We start from the raw sequence: 16,513 nt of genomic DNA, 5'->3' as shown, positions 1-16,513 counted from the left end.
CAGGGAACTTGGGCCATCTTCTACTGCTTTCCCAGGCCATAGTAGAGAGCTGGATTGGAAGGAACTGGTGTCCATACAGGATGCTGGGGCTGCAGGCTGGTGTCTTAACCAGCCCCGTACAAGTAGTCTTGATGCAAAGTTCAGACTCCCTCTTTCCTTATGAGAACTGTATTCTGCCCAGTTGGTTACCTGAATGACTGTCTTGCCTTAGGACATTGCCAACGTGTTCTAGTTAACTACAGGTGGACAAGGTACATTGGACTGAGATAGGTACAAAGTGGACACAGCTGAAGGCCCTAGGAGGAAGTTCAGCCCTGCTGGTACACTTAAGAAGGGCATGGAATTAGGGAAGAAAGGGCAACTTGGGGAAGCTATTGACCTGAAAGAGGACTAATTAAGAGTTGGAGAATTGTTCTAAGGTGGCCAACACAGTTCTGGATAATCCAGGAGAGTCAGTGTTCAGAGGGCTACTTGAGTCAGGGATATTTGCAGATAGCAGCAGTGATACTGAGGGGCTAAGAGCATGTTGGACTCCTTCTCGGAGACACTGTGATTTTTAAAGAATTTATTTATTTGAGAGGCAGAAAGAAAGAGAAAGAGAATACTTCCACCCACTGGTTCTCTCCCCCAAATGCCTGCAATGGCCAGGGATATGCCAGGGCCAAAGCCAGGAGCTAGGAACTCAATCCATGTCTCCCATATTGGTGGCAGGAATCCAATTACTTGAGCCATAACCATTGCTTTCTAAGGTCTGCACTGGTGGGAAGCTGGAGTCAGAAACTGGAGCTATGAATTGAACCAAGGTCCTCCTGTATGGACTGTGGGAGTCTTAATTTTAGGCTAAATGTCTGCCCTGGGACTGTGATTTCATAATGCATCAGAGCAGAGAACCAATTAGACAGTCAGAAAGAAACACAGATGTAAGAAGTAAGGGCCCGGTCTCAGAAATCTGAACTCTGCTGGAAGTGCAACCTGGGACCAAACCAGAGCCCAACGACAAATTTACACAGTGTGTTTGCACAGACATCTACTGGTTTATGTTCTAAATGTCTGCAACAGCCAGAGCAGGGCCAGGCTGAAGCCAGGAACCTGGAACTCCATCTGGATCTCCCATGCGAGTGGCAAGAGCCCAAGTACCCGGGGCCATCTTCTGCTGCTTTCCCAGGGGCATTAGCAGGGAGCTGGATGGTAAGTGGAGCAGCTGGGACTCAAGAACTGGAGCTCAGATATGGGATGTCAGTGTCACAGGTGGTAGCTTCACTCACCTCGTCACAATGCCGACCCCACCTCTAAAACTTTCCAAAAATTTTATTTATTTATTTTTATTTTATCTGAAAGGCAGAGGGACAGAGAGAAATAGAAGGATAGACACACAGAGAGAGATCTTCCATCTGCCAGTTTATTCCCCAAATGCCCATAACAACCAGGACTGTACCAGGCTGAAGCCAGGAAATGCAGAACTCAATTCAGGTCTCCCACATGGGTGGCAGCGACCTGTGCACTTGAACCATCAGTGGCTCCCAGGTTGTGCATTAGTTGGAAGCTGGATTGGAAGTGAAGGAGCTGGGATTCGAATGAGGTACTCTGGTGTGGGATGTGGGCGTCTTAATTGCTGTGCCAAATATCTGCCCCTCTCCTTAAAAACTCTGAGTCACAGAAAACACTTTGAATTACAGGACTTTCTCTCAATGAAGGAATGCTGGTCATTAAAAATGCCTAATGTTTACCCTGACAACATCTCTTGAGTGTTGGGTAGTGGGAAAAAAGAATATATTTTATAGAGAATTCATAGTTTTATTTTTTTCTCCTGACAACAAACTCATAGTGAAGATAAAATCATAGTGAAAATTTCCTCCCCTAAGCCCCATACTTCAAAAATTTGCTTCCTAGTGTGAGCATTTGTCTTAGCGCTTAAGATACCACTTGGACTGGCACTGTGGCACAGCAGGTTAAGCCACCACCTGCAGCTCTAGCATCCTATATGGGAGCCAGTTCATATCCTGGCTGTTTCACTTGTAATTCAGTTCCCTGGGAAAGCAGCGGAGGATAGCTCAGGTCCTTGGGAACCCGCATACATGTGGGAGACCCAGAAGAACTCCTGGCTTCCACTGGACCATCACTGACTATTGTGGCCATCTGGGGAGTGACCCAGCGGATGGAAGATCTCTCTGTCTCTCCCTCTCTCTCTGTAATTATGTGTTTCAAATAAATAAATACATACATGTTTCATAATTTTTATTTATTTTTCTAAAAGATTTATTTATTTACTTGAAAGGCAGAGTTACAGAGAGAGGGAAGGGGAGACAGACATACCTTCTTACTATCACTGGTCACAACCATTTCTTGTTGCAGAAAGAAATTTCTTTTAATATCTGTAGTCTTTTTAAAGAAGATCTATTTATTTATTTAATTGGCAGAGTTACCCAGAGAGAGAGAGAGACTTCCATCCACTGGTTCATTCCTTAAATGGCTCCAGCCAAGCTAAAATCAGAAGCCAGGAGCTTTTTCCAGGTCTCCCACATGGGTACAGGGGCCCAAGCGCTTGGACCATCCTCCACACATCAGCAGAGAATTGGATGGGAAGTGGAGCAGCCAAGACATCAATCGGCACCCATATGGGATGCTGGTCTTGCAAGTGGCAGCCTAACCTGCTGCACCATAGCCTTTTTTTCTTTTTAAAAATTTATTTAATTTATTTGAGAGGTAGAGTTACTGATAGAGAGAGGGATAGACAGAGAAAAAGGTCTTCCATCTGCTGGTTCACTCCCCCAAATGGCCACAACGGCTGGAGCTGGGCCAATCTGAATCCAGGAAGCGGGAACCTCTTCCCAGTCTCCCACGTGGGTGCAGGGGCCCAAGTACTGGAGCCATCTTCTACTACTTTCCCAGGCCTTAGCAGAGAGCTGGATCAGAAGAGGAGCAGTGGGGACTAGAACCCATGCCCATATAGGATGCCAGCGCCACAGGCAGAGGCTTAGCCTACTACACCACAGCACTGGACCCCTACACCATATTCTTAACCTCTTGTCCAAACTATAGATAGATCAGGTGAGAACAGGAGGATCAGAGACTAAATGAAGTAGATAAAGCATTGAATAAATACCTGTGGAATAAATGTGATGCTCAATGTGCATCAAATATGATGTAATGACAATGGTTAGGAAGAAGGAGGTCAGGAAAAGGGAGGGAAAAGGCAAGAAACAACTTACAGCTCCTTGAGGCAGGTGGCTTGATGATTACAACTATTAAAGAAACAACAATGCAAAAAAAAAAAAAACAATGCAGTCAGTTTTCAATTATTCAGAGGCTGGTTCTTCAGTTTGTGCATCTTCTTGGATTTTTTTTTTTTTAAGTTTTCCTTTCTATTGATTTCCTTTTAGCCATTTATTAATCCACAGAGAAAATGAAGATATAGAGAGAATTAATAGTAGGTAAAACTTTCCCCATGTATACTTTGTGCAAGAGCATATGAAAGGCACTTTTAGCCCTGTCTTCTAAAAAAGGAAACCAGAGGGCGGGTGCCGCAGCTCAATAGGCTAATCATCTGCCTGTGGTGCCACCACCTTGGGTTCTAGTCCTGGTCGGGTCGCTCCTCTTCCTGTCCAGCTCTCTGCTGTGGCCCGGGAGTGCAGTGGAGGATGGCCCAAGTGCTTGGTCCCTGCACCCACAGGGGGGGACCAGGAGAAGCACCTGGCTCCTGGCTTTGGATCAGCGCAGTGCGCTGGTCGCAGCGGCCATTGGAGGGTGAACCAACGGAAAAGGAAGACCTTTCTCTCTGTCTCTCTCACTGTCAAAAAAAAAAAAAAAAAAAGGGAAACCAAAGGGGCAGGCATTTGGTCTAGAGGTTATGATGCTGCCTGGGACATGTGTATCCCTTTGGAATCCCTGGCTTTGAGTTCTGGCTCTGCTTCCAATTCTAGCTTCCTGGTAATATGCTCCTTGGGAGAGAGAGTGTTAGCTCAAGTATTTGTGTCCCTGCCACCTGTGTAGGGAACTGGGATTGAGTTTTTGGCTCCCGGCTTTGGTCTGGCCCAACCCTAGCTATTGTAGACATTTGGGAGAATGAACCAATGATCTCTGTTTCTCTCTGTCTCTCTGCCTTTCAAAGAAAAAAAATAAATAGAAAATTATATAATTATCAATAACTCACAACCACGGTCTTCCCAGAAAGTATATTTCTTCTCAATACAGACACATTAGGTAGTTTATCAAGTTCATCTAGTAGGACTCAGGAAGAGCCATCTGATTCTCCTCATCCTGATCTTGATTCTACCCTAGACTGGCTTCAGATCTGCAATTTTGGGATTAAGCTTCATCATTATTTGGGGGATTTACATTAATTCTTCCTGCATTAGTTCTAATCTTTAGGATCCTATCCAATGTGAATTAGTCAAATTTTTGGATAGTTTTCTTTTTCCTGGTCAAATAAAAACATTTTTTTAAAAAGATTTACATATTTTCTTGAAAGAGCAGCAGAGAGAGAGAGAGAGACAGAAATCTTCCTTCTGCCGGTTCACTCCCCAAATGGTCACAACAGCTAGGGCTGGGCCAGACTGAAGCCAGGAACCAGGAACTCTAGCCAGGTTTTCCACACAGGTGGCAGAGATCCAAGTACTTGGATCATCTTCTGCTGCTTTCCCAGGCATATCAGCAGAGAACTGGATGGGAAGCAGAGCAGTAAAGACTTGCTGGTTGGGGCTGGTGCTTTGGTGTAACTGGTAAAACTGCCGCCTGCAGTGCCAGCATCCCATATAGGTGCCAGTTCGAGCCTCAGCTGCTCCACTTCCCATCCAGCTCTCTGCTATGGCCTGGGAAAGCAGCAGAAGATGGCCCATGTCCTTGGGCACCTTCACCTGCATGGGAGACCTGGAAGAAGCTCCTGGCTCCTGGCTCCTGGCTTCGGATCAACCCAGTTCCAGCTGTTGTGGCTATCTGGGGAGTGAATCAGTGGATGGAAGACCTTTCTCTCTCTCTTTCTGCTTCTGCCTTTCAAATAAATAAAATAAATCTTGAATGAAAGAAAAAGAGAGAGAGAGAGGAAGGAAGGAAGGAAGGAAGGAAGGAAGGAAGGAAGGAAGGAAGGAAAGGAAGGCAGGCTTGCTGGCATCCTAATATAGGCTGCCAGCATTGCAAGTGACAGCTTAACCTGCTATACCACAACATCGATCCCCAAACAATTTAATCAAGTTAATGGTGAACAGTAAAAATGTAGTTACATGAAAAGCCTCATATTTTACACATGGAAACTGGTTTTCATTGTCTATTTGTGAAGTGTTGAAGATGAGACCTACTCTCAAATTTTCTTTCTGGTGGTAGAATAAGATACATATTATTCTGGGTTTGTCCAGATCGGTTATTTTGTTGTTGGAGGCTCATTGGTCCTACAGTGAACCAGTTATGTCATTCAGGAAGCGCCATGCTTCCACGCTCATCCCAGAATGTGCTTTTTCCATGCTTGTCAGTATCTATGGCCCATTGGTGATGGCCAGAATATTGCTTGTTGCCTTCACAATATTTGTTGTCATATTTGTCTTCCCTTGCTGGTGTACCTACCTTCACAGCACGTGTCCTCAAGAAAATTCAGAAGAAGCCGCAGAAGCCACTGTGCCTGCTAACCTTTTGCAGTGGGCCCTACAGGACCTGCAGCCACTCCATCCTGTCTGGAAGGTCTTTGAAAGGGTTTTTGTGTTTTGTTTTTCAATTAATTAATTTGATGGACAGAGTGACAGACACAGAGGGAGAAAAAGAGAGAGGGAGAGAGAGATCTTCATTTGCTGGTTTATTCCCCAAATGGCCAAAACAGCTGGGGCTAGTCCAGGCTGAAGCCAGCAGCCTGGAACTCCATCTGGGTCTTCCATGTGTGTAGCAGGGACCCAAGGACTTGGGCCATCTTCTGCTGCTTTCCCATGCACATTAGCAGGGAGCCGGATGGGAGGCAGAGCAGCTGGGACTCCAACATGGGATGCCCTGTGACACAGGTTGCAGTTTAACCTGCTGCACCAGAATACCAGCCCCAATCAACTTTTTTTTTTTTTTTTTTTTGACAGGCAGAGTGGACAGTGAGAGAGAGACAGACAGAGAGAAAGGTCTTCCTTTTTGCCGTTGGTTCACCATCCAATGGCCGCCATAGCCGGCGTGCTATGGCTGGTGCATCGCGCTGATCCGAAGCCAGGAGCCATGTGCTTCTCCTGGTCTCCTATGTGGGTGCAGGGCCCAAGGACTTGGGCCATCTTCCACTGCTTTCCCAGGCCACAGCAGAGAGCTGGATTGGAGGTGAAGCAGCCGGGACTCGAACTAGCGCTTATATGGGATGCTGGCACTTCAGACCTGGGCTTTAACCCACTGCGCCACAGCGTTGGCCCCACATATATTCTTTCTTTTTTTTTTTTTTTTTTTTTGACAGGCAGAGTGGACAGTGAGAGAGAGAGACAGAGAGAAAGGTCTTCCTTTGCTGTTGGTTCACCCTCCAATGGCCGCCGCGGCCGGCGCGCTGTGGCCGGCGCACCGCGCTGATCCGATGGCAGGAGCCAGGAGCCAGGTGCTTTTCCTGGTCTCCCATGGGGTGCAGGGCCCAAGCACCTGGGCCATCCTCCACTGCACTCCCTGGCCACAGCAGAGGGCTGGCCTGGAAGAGGGGGAACCGGGACAGAATCCGGCGCCCTGACATATATTCTTTCAATAATGACTCCAGAGTATCAGCAGCTTACAAAAAAAGTACTTATTCCTAGGGGCTGGCGTTGTTGCACAGTGGTTTAAGCTGCTGCCTGTGATGCCGGTATCCCATATTGGTACCCATTCAAGTTTCAGCTTCTCCACTTCCAATCCAGCTCTCTGCTGTTGTGCCTGGGAAAGCAGCAGAGGATGGGCCGAGTACTTGGGCTACTGCACATGTGTGGGAGATCTGGATGGATTTCGGGCTCCTGGTTCCAAGCTTCAGCCTGGTCCAGCACTGGCTGTTGCGGCCTGCTGGGGAGTGAGCCAGTAGATGGAAGATCTCTCTCTTCTCTCTTTAATGGATACAACATCTATCTCCACTAGGATATTTGTGAATAATTTGCTCTTTGAAATTTTTCTTTTTCCTATTTAGTTTTTCTGTCCTTTAAGTTGACTGTTTCCTTTTTGTTTTGGTCTCTACATTTTATGTTAGAGATATTTCTTAAATTCCCAATTCCTAGTTTAGAAATTCTATATTTTCTGTCCCCAGAGAATTCCCTAGTAGTTGTTTAATGGGCTGAATAAAAAGTTCTGCTTCACAGTGTTGGGGAAGGTAAGACCTTCTTCTTCTTCTTTTTTTAGATTTATTTTGTTTATTTGAAAGGCGAGGTTACAGAGAGAGAGAGAGAGAGAAAGAGAGATCTTCCATCTGCTAGTTCACTCCACAAATGGCTGCAACAACTATGGTTAAGGCCAAAGCCAGGAGCCTGAAGTTTTATCCAGGTCTCCACGTGGGTGATAGGGGTCCAAGCACTTGGACCATCTTCTGCTGCTTTTCCCAGGCCATTAGCAGGGTGCTGGATTGGAAGTGGAACAGCTGGAACACAAACCAGCACCCAGTGGGGTGCCGGCGTGAAATCAGCTGTTTCCCCACTATGCCACAATGCCGGCTCTGAGAACGACTGTAAACCACTTGAAAATGGACTTTCAAACCATCCTGTTTTCATTTCTCTGTTTCTAAATGCATCAGGTGCTTCAGTTTCTAAATATTTTATGGGTTGCAAATCAGGTTGCTTCTTGACTTTCCCCTTCTCTGGGTTTGGATTCAGTTTTCTTGGTTCCGCTCAGTTAATTATTACTCAGCTACATGCTTTCTGAGTCCGAAATGTTTTCGCTATTGTTCCTCTTCATTTACATTCGTCTTTTAGATTTATGCTCTTTACAATCACTTTACAGTGCTTTTAGTGGATTTGGTGTGAAAACAGAATTGAATGCATATGTTAAACAGCCATTTTTTAAAAAAAGTTATTTTGTTTATTTTTACTTATTTGAAAGGCAGAGAAACAGAGAGATCTTCCAACCGCTGGTTCACTCTCCAAATACCCACAATAGATGGTCCTGGGCCAGGCTGAAACCAGGAGCCGGAACTCTGCCTGGATCCCCCACAGGAGTGGCAGGGACCCAAGCATGTGAGCCATCATCTGCAGTCTCCTAAGTGCACCTTAGCAGGACTGCTGGATTAGAAGCAGAGGCAGGACTTCATCCATGGTGCTTGATGTGCCAAACTATGGCTTAATCTGCTATGCCCCAACTCCTGGTCCTCACCCTGCCACTTCTAGCACAGGTCTTAAGACTCTCAGAGCATCCAGGGAAGGCATTAATCACCTGCATTTTAAAGCAAGAGACAGAATTTGAATGACTTGCCAAGACTGCATAACATAAAATGTTGAATCTGAGGCTTGTATTCGGGTTTTCTGACTCCAATTCAATGTTCTTCCCACTAAATTCCTGAAAAAGAAGACTATATAATGTAGTTGTTAAAAACATAGTCTTTGGCACCAGAAACTTGGGTTTGAATCCAGGTTTTGCCTCTTGATAGCTATATTCTTTCAACAAGTTATTCGGTCTCACTAAGTTGAAAGTTCCTCCTCTACAAAACGGGGGTGATTACAGTTGTACAACCTAATCACACTGTTGTGAGTATTTGATTAAAAATATATGTAAGGTGGGCCGGTGCCATGGCTCACTTGGCTAATCCTCCACCTGAGGCGCCGGCATCCCATATGGGCACCGGGTTCTAGTTCTGGTTGCTCCTCTTCCAGTCTAGCTCTCTGCTGTGGCCTAGGAAGGCAGTGGAGGATGGCCCAAGTGCTTGGGCCCTGCACCTGCATGGGAGACCAGGAGGAAGCACCTGGCTCCTGGCTTCGGATCGGTTTAGTTCCGGCTGTAGCGGCCATTTGGGGAGTGAACCAAGGGAAGGAAGACCTTTCTCTCTCTCTCTCTCTCTCTCTCTCTCTCACTGTCTAACTCTATCTGTCAAATAAAAAAAAAAATATGTAAGGTACTCAGCAGTGTCCCTGACATATAATGAGTGCTCCCTTATTACTATAATGGAAAAATTGTAATGATAAGATATAGTAATGATTTTCAGTTGTAATTAATTGAACTATGTCCAGAGAAACTTTCAAATTAATTCTTCAGACATTTATAGAATAATTAGCTTATGCACTGTGGAATGTTTATTTTTCCTTTCTCTCCTATTTGAGCCACTTTAATGAAATATCTTTGATAGGTAACTATAGTATTTCAAACTTACCTGAGTTCAGTTGAGTGACTTATGAATAATAATAGAATTACTTAGGATCACTGATTTTCTATCAATGCCTAATGAAATGAACCACCAAAATGCATTGACAAAGCCCAAAATTCTCAAGCAGGTGCAACAAGTATTAGGGAAACCTTACAGATAAATGAAAAAAATTTTAAATAGCCAATAAAAGAAACCGATCCCCAGCACAGCGCGCCGGCTGCAGTGGCCATTGGAGGGTGAACCAACGGCAAAAGGAGGACCTTTCTCTCTGTCTCTCTCACTGTCCACTCTGCCTGTCAAAAAAAAAAAAAAAAAAAAAAAGAAAAAAAGAAACCGATCCCCTGGTGCAGCAAGATGTGAGATGTGACTTGTCACCCTGCTCTATCTCCAGGAGCAGGCTGAGAGGGGATAATGGGTAGCAGAGTTGACAATATTTTGAGAATATCTCCTTAATACCTTTACTAAATTGTGAGGAAAAATTCTGATATAAATAATATATCCCAGGGATGAGATATTTTCTCTTGCTCTCTTTCATCATGTATATGTACGTGTGTGTGTGTGTGTGTGTGGTGTTTTGGGGGGGGGTTGAGAGGGGAGGGAGAGGGGGAGAGAGAGAACTTTTTTTATGAGAATTGTTTAATGTGATTATGGAGGCTTAGAAGTCTCATAATCTGCAAGCTGGAGAACCAGGAAAGCCACTGGGATAACTCAGCCAGAGTTAGAAGGCCTGAGGACCAGGGCAGCCAATGCTAGAACTTACATTCAAGTCTGAGACCTGGGAGCTATGGAAGACCACTGGTACAGGTCCCAGAGGCTGAACCCAGATGTCCAAAGGCAGGAAAAGATGGATATATTGACTCAAGAAGAGAGAATGAATTCACCCATTCCCTGTCTTTGTGTTCTTTTGGGGTCCTCAGTGGATTGGATGATGCCTGCCACAGGGCTAAGGGTGATCTTTACTCCATCTACCAGTGTGAGTGCTGATCTCTCTCAGAGACACCCTCATAGACACACCCAGAAATAATGTCACCAGCCACCTGGACATTCGTTAGCCCAGTCAGACATACTAACTATGACACTGACCTAACAGGATTGTTGCTAAAGGCAGGCCAAGGTGATCAGATATCACCCAGGGGATGGTGGGGGGGTAACATTTTTTTTTTTTTTGACAGGTAGAGTTATAGACAGTGAGAGAGAGAGAGAGAGAGAGAGAGAGAGAAAGGTCTTCCTTCCATTGGTTCACTCCCAAAATGGCTGCTACGGCTGGTGCAACGCAGATCTGAAGCCAGGAGCCAAGTGTTTCTTCCTGGTCTCCCATGCGGGTGCAGGGCCCAAGCACTTGGGCCATCCTTCACTGCCTTCCTGGGCCACAGCAGGGAGCTGGACTGGAAGAGGAGCAACCGGGACTAGAACCTGGTGCCCATATGGGATGCCAGCACCGAGGGCAGAGGATTAACCAAATGAGCCACCATGCTGACCCCAAGGGGTAAGAAATTTGGTGATATATTGAGAATGATTAGATATAAGGGTTGGGGATTCTGACTAAACTGACTTAGCAGAATTCTTGCTAAAACTCAGTGATGGAAAGGTGGACACAGAAATCTAAAAGTTAAGACCTAGTTAGGAAGAGGATTCAGAGCAGCCCAATTCCTTGGTCAAGAAATAACTGTTTGTTGCAATCCAGAAAAGAGAAGCATATTCCTGAGAAGTTTTGTGCTATAAAGTAACACATGAAATTCAATAAAATAAGAGATCTAAGGTAAGACATTAAGACAATGGTTGAGAAACAAAATAATATCATTACAGATCATAGGCATACATTCACAACAGCAAGGAACAAATTAGACTTGGCTCAGATTAATGGCATGGAGGAAAGACTTGAGATAATCACAATGAATGAAGAGCAAAAAAGGCACAGAGATTTCAGAATTGCATAGTCATATATGAGCCAATATAGAGTTATTGAACTTTGGGATTAAATACATAGATCCTTCAAACATCCTGGAAGAAAAAACAAATCACCTATAGGGCAAAAAATTACATTCATCTTATATATCTCCATAGCAAATGTTAGGAAACATGACAAAGAGCCATGGCTACAAAATTTTGAGAGAAAATAGAGAGCCAACAGTAGTATTTCTATGGAAATATTTAAGTCCAAAGCAAGGGCAGAGAAGAAACAACTCGGAGAAAGTGGCCATTAGCTACTCTTGAACTATTTTATTTTATTTTATTTTATTTTATTTTATTTTATTTTATGTTTTAAAGATTTATTTATTTGGGGCCGGTGCTGTGGCTTAGTGGGTTAAGCTGCCGCCTGCAGTGCCAGCATCCCATATGGGCGCTGGTTCTAGTCCTGGCTGCTCCACTTTCAATCCAGCTCTCTGCTGTGGCCTGGGAAAGCACTATAAGGTGGCCCAAGTCTTTGGGCCCTGCACACATGTGAGAGACCCAGAAGAAGCTCCTGGCTCCTGGCTTTGGATCTGCGCAGCTCTGGCCGTTGTGGCCATCTGGGGAGCAAACCAATGGAAGGAAGGCACTTCCCCACCTGCCTCTTCCTCTCTGTAACTCTGCCTTTCAAACAAACAAACAAACAAAAAAAGGTTTATTTATTTATTTGGAAGTCTGAGTTACAGACAGAGAGGGAGAAACAGGGAGACAGAGAGAGAAAGATATTCCATCTGCTGTTTCACTCCTCAGCTGGCAACAGCAGCCAGGACTAGGCAAGGCCAAAGCCAGGTGTCAGGAACTTCATCTGGTCTCCCACATGGGTAGCAGGGACCCAAACACTTGAGCCATCCTCCACTGGTTTTCCCAGGTTATCAGCAGGGAGCTGGATCAGAAGTGGAGCAGATAGGACACAAATTGGCATTCATATTGGATACTGGCATCACAAGTGATAGCTTCACCACTAAGCCACAATGCTGACTCCCTCTTGAACCATTTTAGTGAAGAAATCCCAACCACCAAGACATGGATGAAAAACCCAGTAATGATGATACTAAAAAAAAGGGACTCATAAGCATTGAATCCATATAAATATGGAAGTGAGACTAAGCAACTAGAGGAATATGGTTGTCAAAAGCAGTAAATATTCTAAACTCCAACCAAATAGAAATAATGTGAAGCTTAAAAATTGGGACTTGGCATATGGATGGTAGGAAGTAGGATGAGAATGTCCAATATCTCATTTTGCATCTCAAGTAGTAAATTGACAGTATTAATTGAGAAATATGGGCTTGTTTTGATTTCCTCTTGTTCATATATTTTCTTTACCTCCCTTTTTTTTGCTATTTCTCATTTTTTTCTGCTTTCCCCATTTATATATTGATTTTTTAAAAAAGCTAATATGCTCTGAATATTAATCTACATAAACTGAGTACTTAATAAGTGCTATTGGGATAATTTTGCAGGTTGCACGGGACTGTAATTCCATGAGGATTGAGACTATGTTTTATTCATCTTTGAATTCTCTCAGCACCTGGCATAGAGACTAGCATATGGTAGATCATTAGTAAATTTTTTGAATAAGTGATTTAGTTTCCTTTGTTTCTTATAGATTCTGTTGCACGAACAATGGCTGAAGACTAGCTGGAAATCTAAGGAAAATGAGCCATAATTGGAGAATATAATAAAGCCTGTCACCCAAATCTAAGAGACCTATTACAAATGCTTCTGATGCTTCATTGAAGACATTCTATTGTTTTCAGAATCCATTTTTCCCACAATAATTTGTCTACATTCTAATTTAATCCTTTATCTTATCATCAAAGTGATCATTTCCAAATACAGATCTGATCCTGTTACTTTTCTGCCTGAAAACCTCCAGTGACCACCTACTGACTATGCATGGAGTCCAGATTCCTAAGCATGGCCTTGAAATGCCTGCGTGATTTGGCTTCAGTCCAGCTCTTTCTAGCCAAAAGGCTATCTACTTGCTAACTGCCCAGGGTCTTTGCAGTTTTTGGAACATTTTTCTACTTTTTAAAAAATATTTATTTATTTTATTTATTTGAGAGGCAGAGAGAAAGGGAGAGGAGGAAGGAGGGAGGGAGAGAAGCATCTCCCATCCTGGTTTACTCCTCAAATGACTGCAACAATCAGGATTGGGCCAAGCTGAAGCCAGGAGATGAGCAATCAATCTGGGTCTCCCATGTGGGTGGCAGAGACCCAAGTACTTGAGCCAACACCTGCTGCCTTCCGCATTTGCAGGAAACTGGAAATGATAGGACTCTAATGGGAGCAATAAATATGGGTTGTAGGCATCCCAAGGAGCATAACAGCTGTGCCAAACACCCACCCCAGTTTCTGGAATATTCTATGCACATTTGTGCTTTTATGTTTTTACTCAGGCTGTTTCCTCTACTTGAAATGTCACTCCTCATCCAATATCCTTCTCTTTTCTTACCTTCTTCATTCATTAATATATCATTCCATTTTTCAAGGTCCAACTTGAATGCTTTATCTGAAGGCTTCTTCATTTCTCCCAAGCTTAAATAATAATACCATTTGTTGTGTTCCTGTGGTATTATGCTCATGCACTATGCATTGTATTATAGCTTATTGTATACACGTCTACCATTCTCTCTTGGGCTGTGAGCTTCTTGATTTGTATATTTCCTTTCCCCACTTTTGGGCTATATGTTATGTTTCCTAGCAAGTTGTCACAGTGCCTGACACACAGTAAACACTCGGTAAATATTTGTCATTTGGGAATTTTAAAAAATACACATGTGCTACTTATCCTTCCATATAAAAATACTTCCTCTAAGTGTAATGGTGGCTAAACTGAGAATCCCAAGGGTTGGCAGAAGGTAGAAAATCTATGTCTTAAACCGCAGGTGGCTTGAACATTTCTTGAGGGATAGACTATTCTGGGAAAATTACAGGAATGTTGAAGTACTCCTGTTGAGCAAGTATACATCTATTATTCTTAGACAGCTCTAAAGTAACTAGTAACCTGAATGCAGATGTTTTAGACTGAGAGGCAAGGTGCAAATTTAGATTGGATATGCAAATCTTTGTGTGTGGAACAGGAGTACTGCTTCTGCAGACATGCAGAAAACAGAACTGTTTCTTTCCTTCCTGTAGATTTAGGTCATATACGTGTCAATATGCTATTTCTATGGCAATGTAAATGTTCTTTTTTGAATCCTTGCTCTTAAGTGAACAGACACTGAGATCAAAAGGAGAGAGGAAAGCAAGGACAGGTAAGAAGCTTACTGTCTACTGGAGACATAGTTATGCAAAGGAACAGGACTCATTTTGATGAGACTCTACCAGGGGCGATTCATAAAGACTGAATAACTCAATCTTTGTGAGAAATGTACTGATGTTGGACTATTATGTTCTAATGTGATGGTCTTGTTGGGTCAGAGGTCAAGGTCACACTCTTGGACATAGAGGGTGGAGCTTTCTCTAAAATTAGATAATTCCACAGCTGGACATCCTAGAAAAAGGTAGTCTGGGACAAAAACCAGAATTTTGAAAAGTGGTTGCCAAGAGTGAACCAATAGATAGGATAGGAGTTCTTCCTCTTTGCCTCTGTCTCTCTCTCTCTCTCTGTCTCCCTGCCTTTCAAATAAATAAATACAATTTAAGAAAGAAAGTGGAGTGGGTCTTGTGGCAGAGTGGATTAAGTTGACACCTGTATCCCATATCAGAGTGCTTGGGATTGAGTCCTGCCTTTACTTTTGATTCAGTTTTCTGTTAATGGGACTGAGAGGCAGCACATGATGGCCCAAGTACTGGGGTTCCTGCCACTGGTGTGGGAGATTAGACTTCTGCTTTTGGTGTGGCACAGTCCTTGCCATTGCAGGTGTTCAAGGAGTGAACCAGCAGCTGGAAGATTTCTGTCTCTCCCTCTCTCTCTCTGCCATTCTGCATTTCAAATAAATATATCTTTAAAAAAAGATAAGGCTTTCGGCTGGTGCCGCGGCTCAATAGGCTAATCCTCCACCTAGTGGCGCCGGCACACCGGGTTCTAGTCCTGGTCGGGGCGCCGGATTCTGTCCCGGTTGCCCCTCTTCCAGGCCAGCTCTCTGCTGTGGTCTGGGAAGGCAGTGGAGGATGGCCCAAGTACTTGGGCCTTGCACCCCATGGGAGACCAGGAGAAACACATGGCTCCTGACTTTGGATCAGCGTGGTGCGCCGGCCACAGCGCACCAGCCGTGGCGGCCATTGGAGGGTGAACCAACGGCAAAAGGAAGACCTTTCTCTCTGTCTCTCTCTCTCACTGTCCACTCTGCCTGTCAAAAAAAAAAAAAAAAAAAAAAAATAAGGCTGGTGCAGCGGCTCACTTGGCTAACCCTCCGCCTGTGGCGCTGGCACCTCGGGTTCTAGTTCCGGTTGCTCCTCTTCCAGTCCAGCTCTCTGCTGTGGCCTGGGAAGGCAGTGGAAGATGGCCCAAGTGCTTGGGCCCTGCACCTGTGTGGGAGACCAGGAGGAAGCACCTGGCTCCTGGCTTCAGATCGCCTCAGCCGGCTGTAGCGGCCATTTGGGGAGTGAACCAACGGAAAGGAAGACCTTTCTCTCCTCTCTCTCTCTCTCTCTCTCTCTCTCTCTCTCTCACTGTCTAACTCTGCCTGTCAAAAAAAAAAAAAAAAAAAAAAAAAAAAAAAAAAGATAAGAAAGGAGCCCTCAATCTAAATAAGAATTGTTTTCTTCTCCAAGCTTCACAGTGGTTGGAGCTGGATGCCCACAACATGGTCAGAGGAACTCTTGCTGGAGAGGGGAAGCTGTGTCTAGGCACAGGAATCAGGCTGGAAGCTCAACAGGCAAGCCTGCATCTAGTCCATGCAGGTTTTGAAAATGGCATATCATACCTGCATGTTACAGCTTGAATTGTTCTTTCTTTCCAAATATTGTTGGGAGTTACAGCTTGGTTTCGGTTACATTATGGGGAGACTTTGTTGGGCAGGGCTTGTGTTTGTGATGTGCTAGTAAAGAGAGGAGGGTTTTCCTTCTGCCAGATCCTAAGGTGAATGTGAAGGTTGTATTGGCTAGAGGAAGAGATAGGTGTCCCAGAAGGTAGTGGTTCAGTTATTTCAGGCATCTGTGGGAGACAACACCTCCCCTAGGGAGTCCTGCATGGTGGCAAAGAGAGAGAGATTTAAAGGAGTGAATGAGTGACATACTGGTAGTTGGGAAGGTGTGGGTTCACAGCCTTTGTAATTCAGAGTTTTATTTTCACTGTGGCCTCTTTTTACTCAAAGATGCATGGAAGCTATGACACTACGGTTCTCAAGGGCACATGAGTCCTATAACTGA

This window comes from Oryctolagus cuniculus, chromosome 12 (genome assembly GCF_964237555.1).
Source record: "Oryctolagus cuniculus chromosome 12, mOryCun1.1, whole genome shotgun sequence".
Lineage (NCBI taxonomy): Eukaryota > Metazoa > Chordata > Mammalia > Lagomorpha > Leporidae > Oryctolagus > Oryctolagus cuniculus.
Note: the sequence above shows the minus strand (reverse complement) of the source record.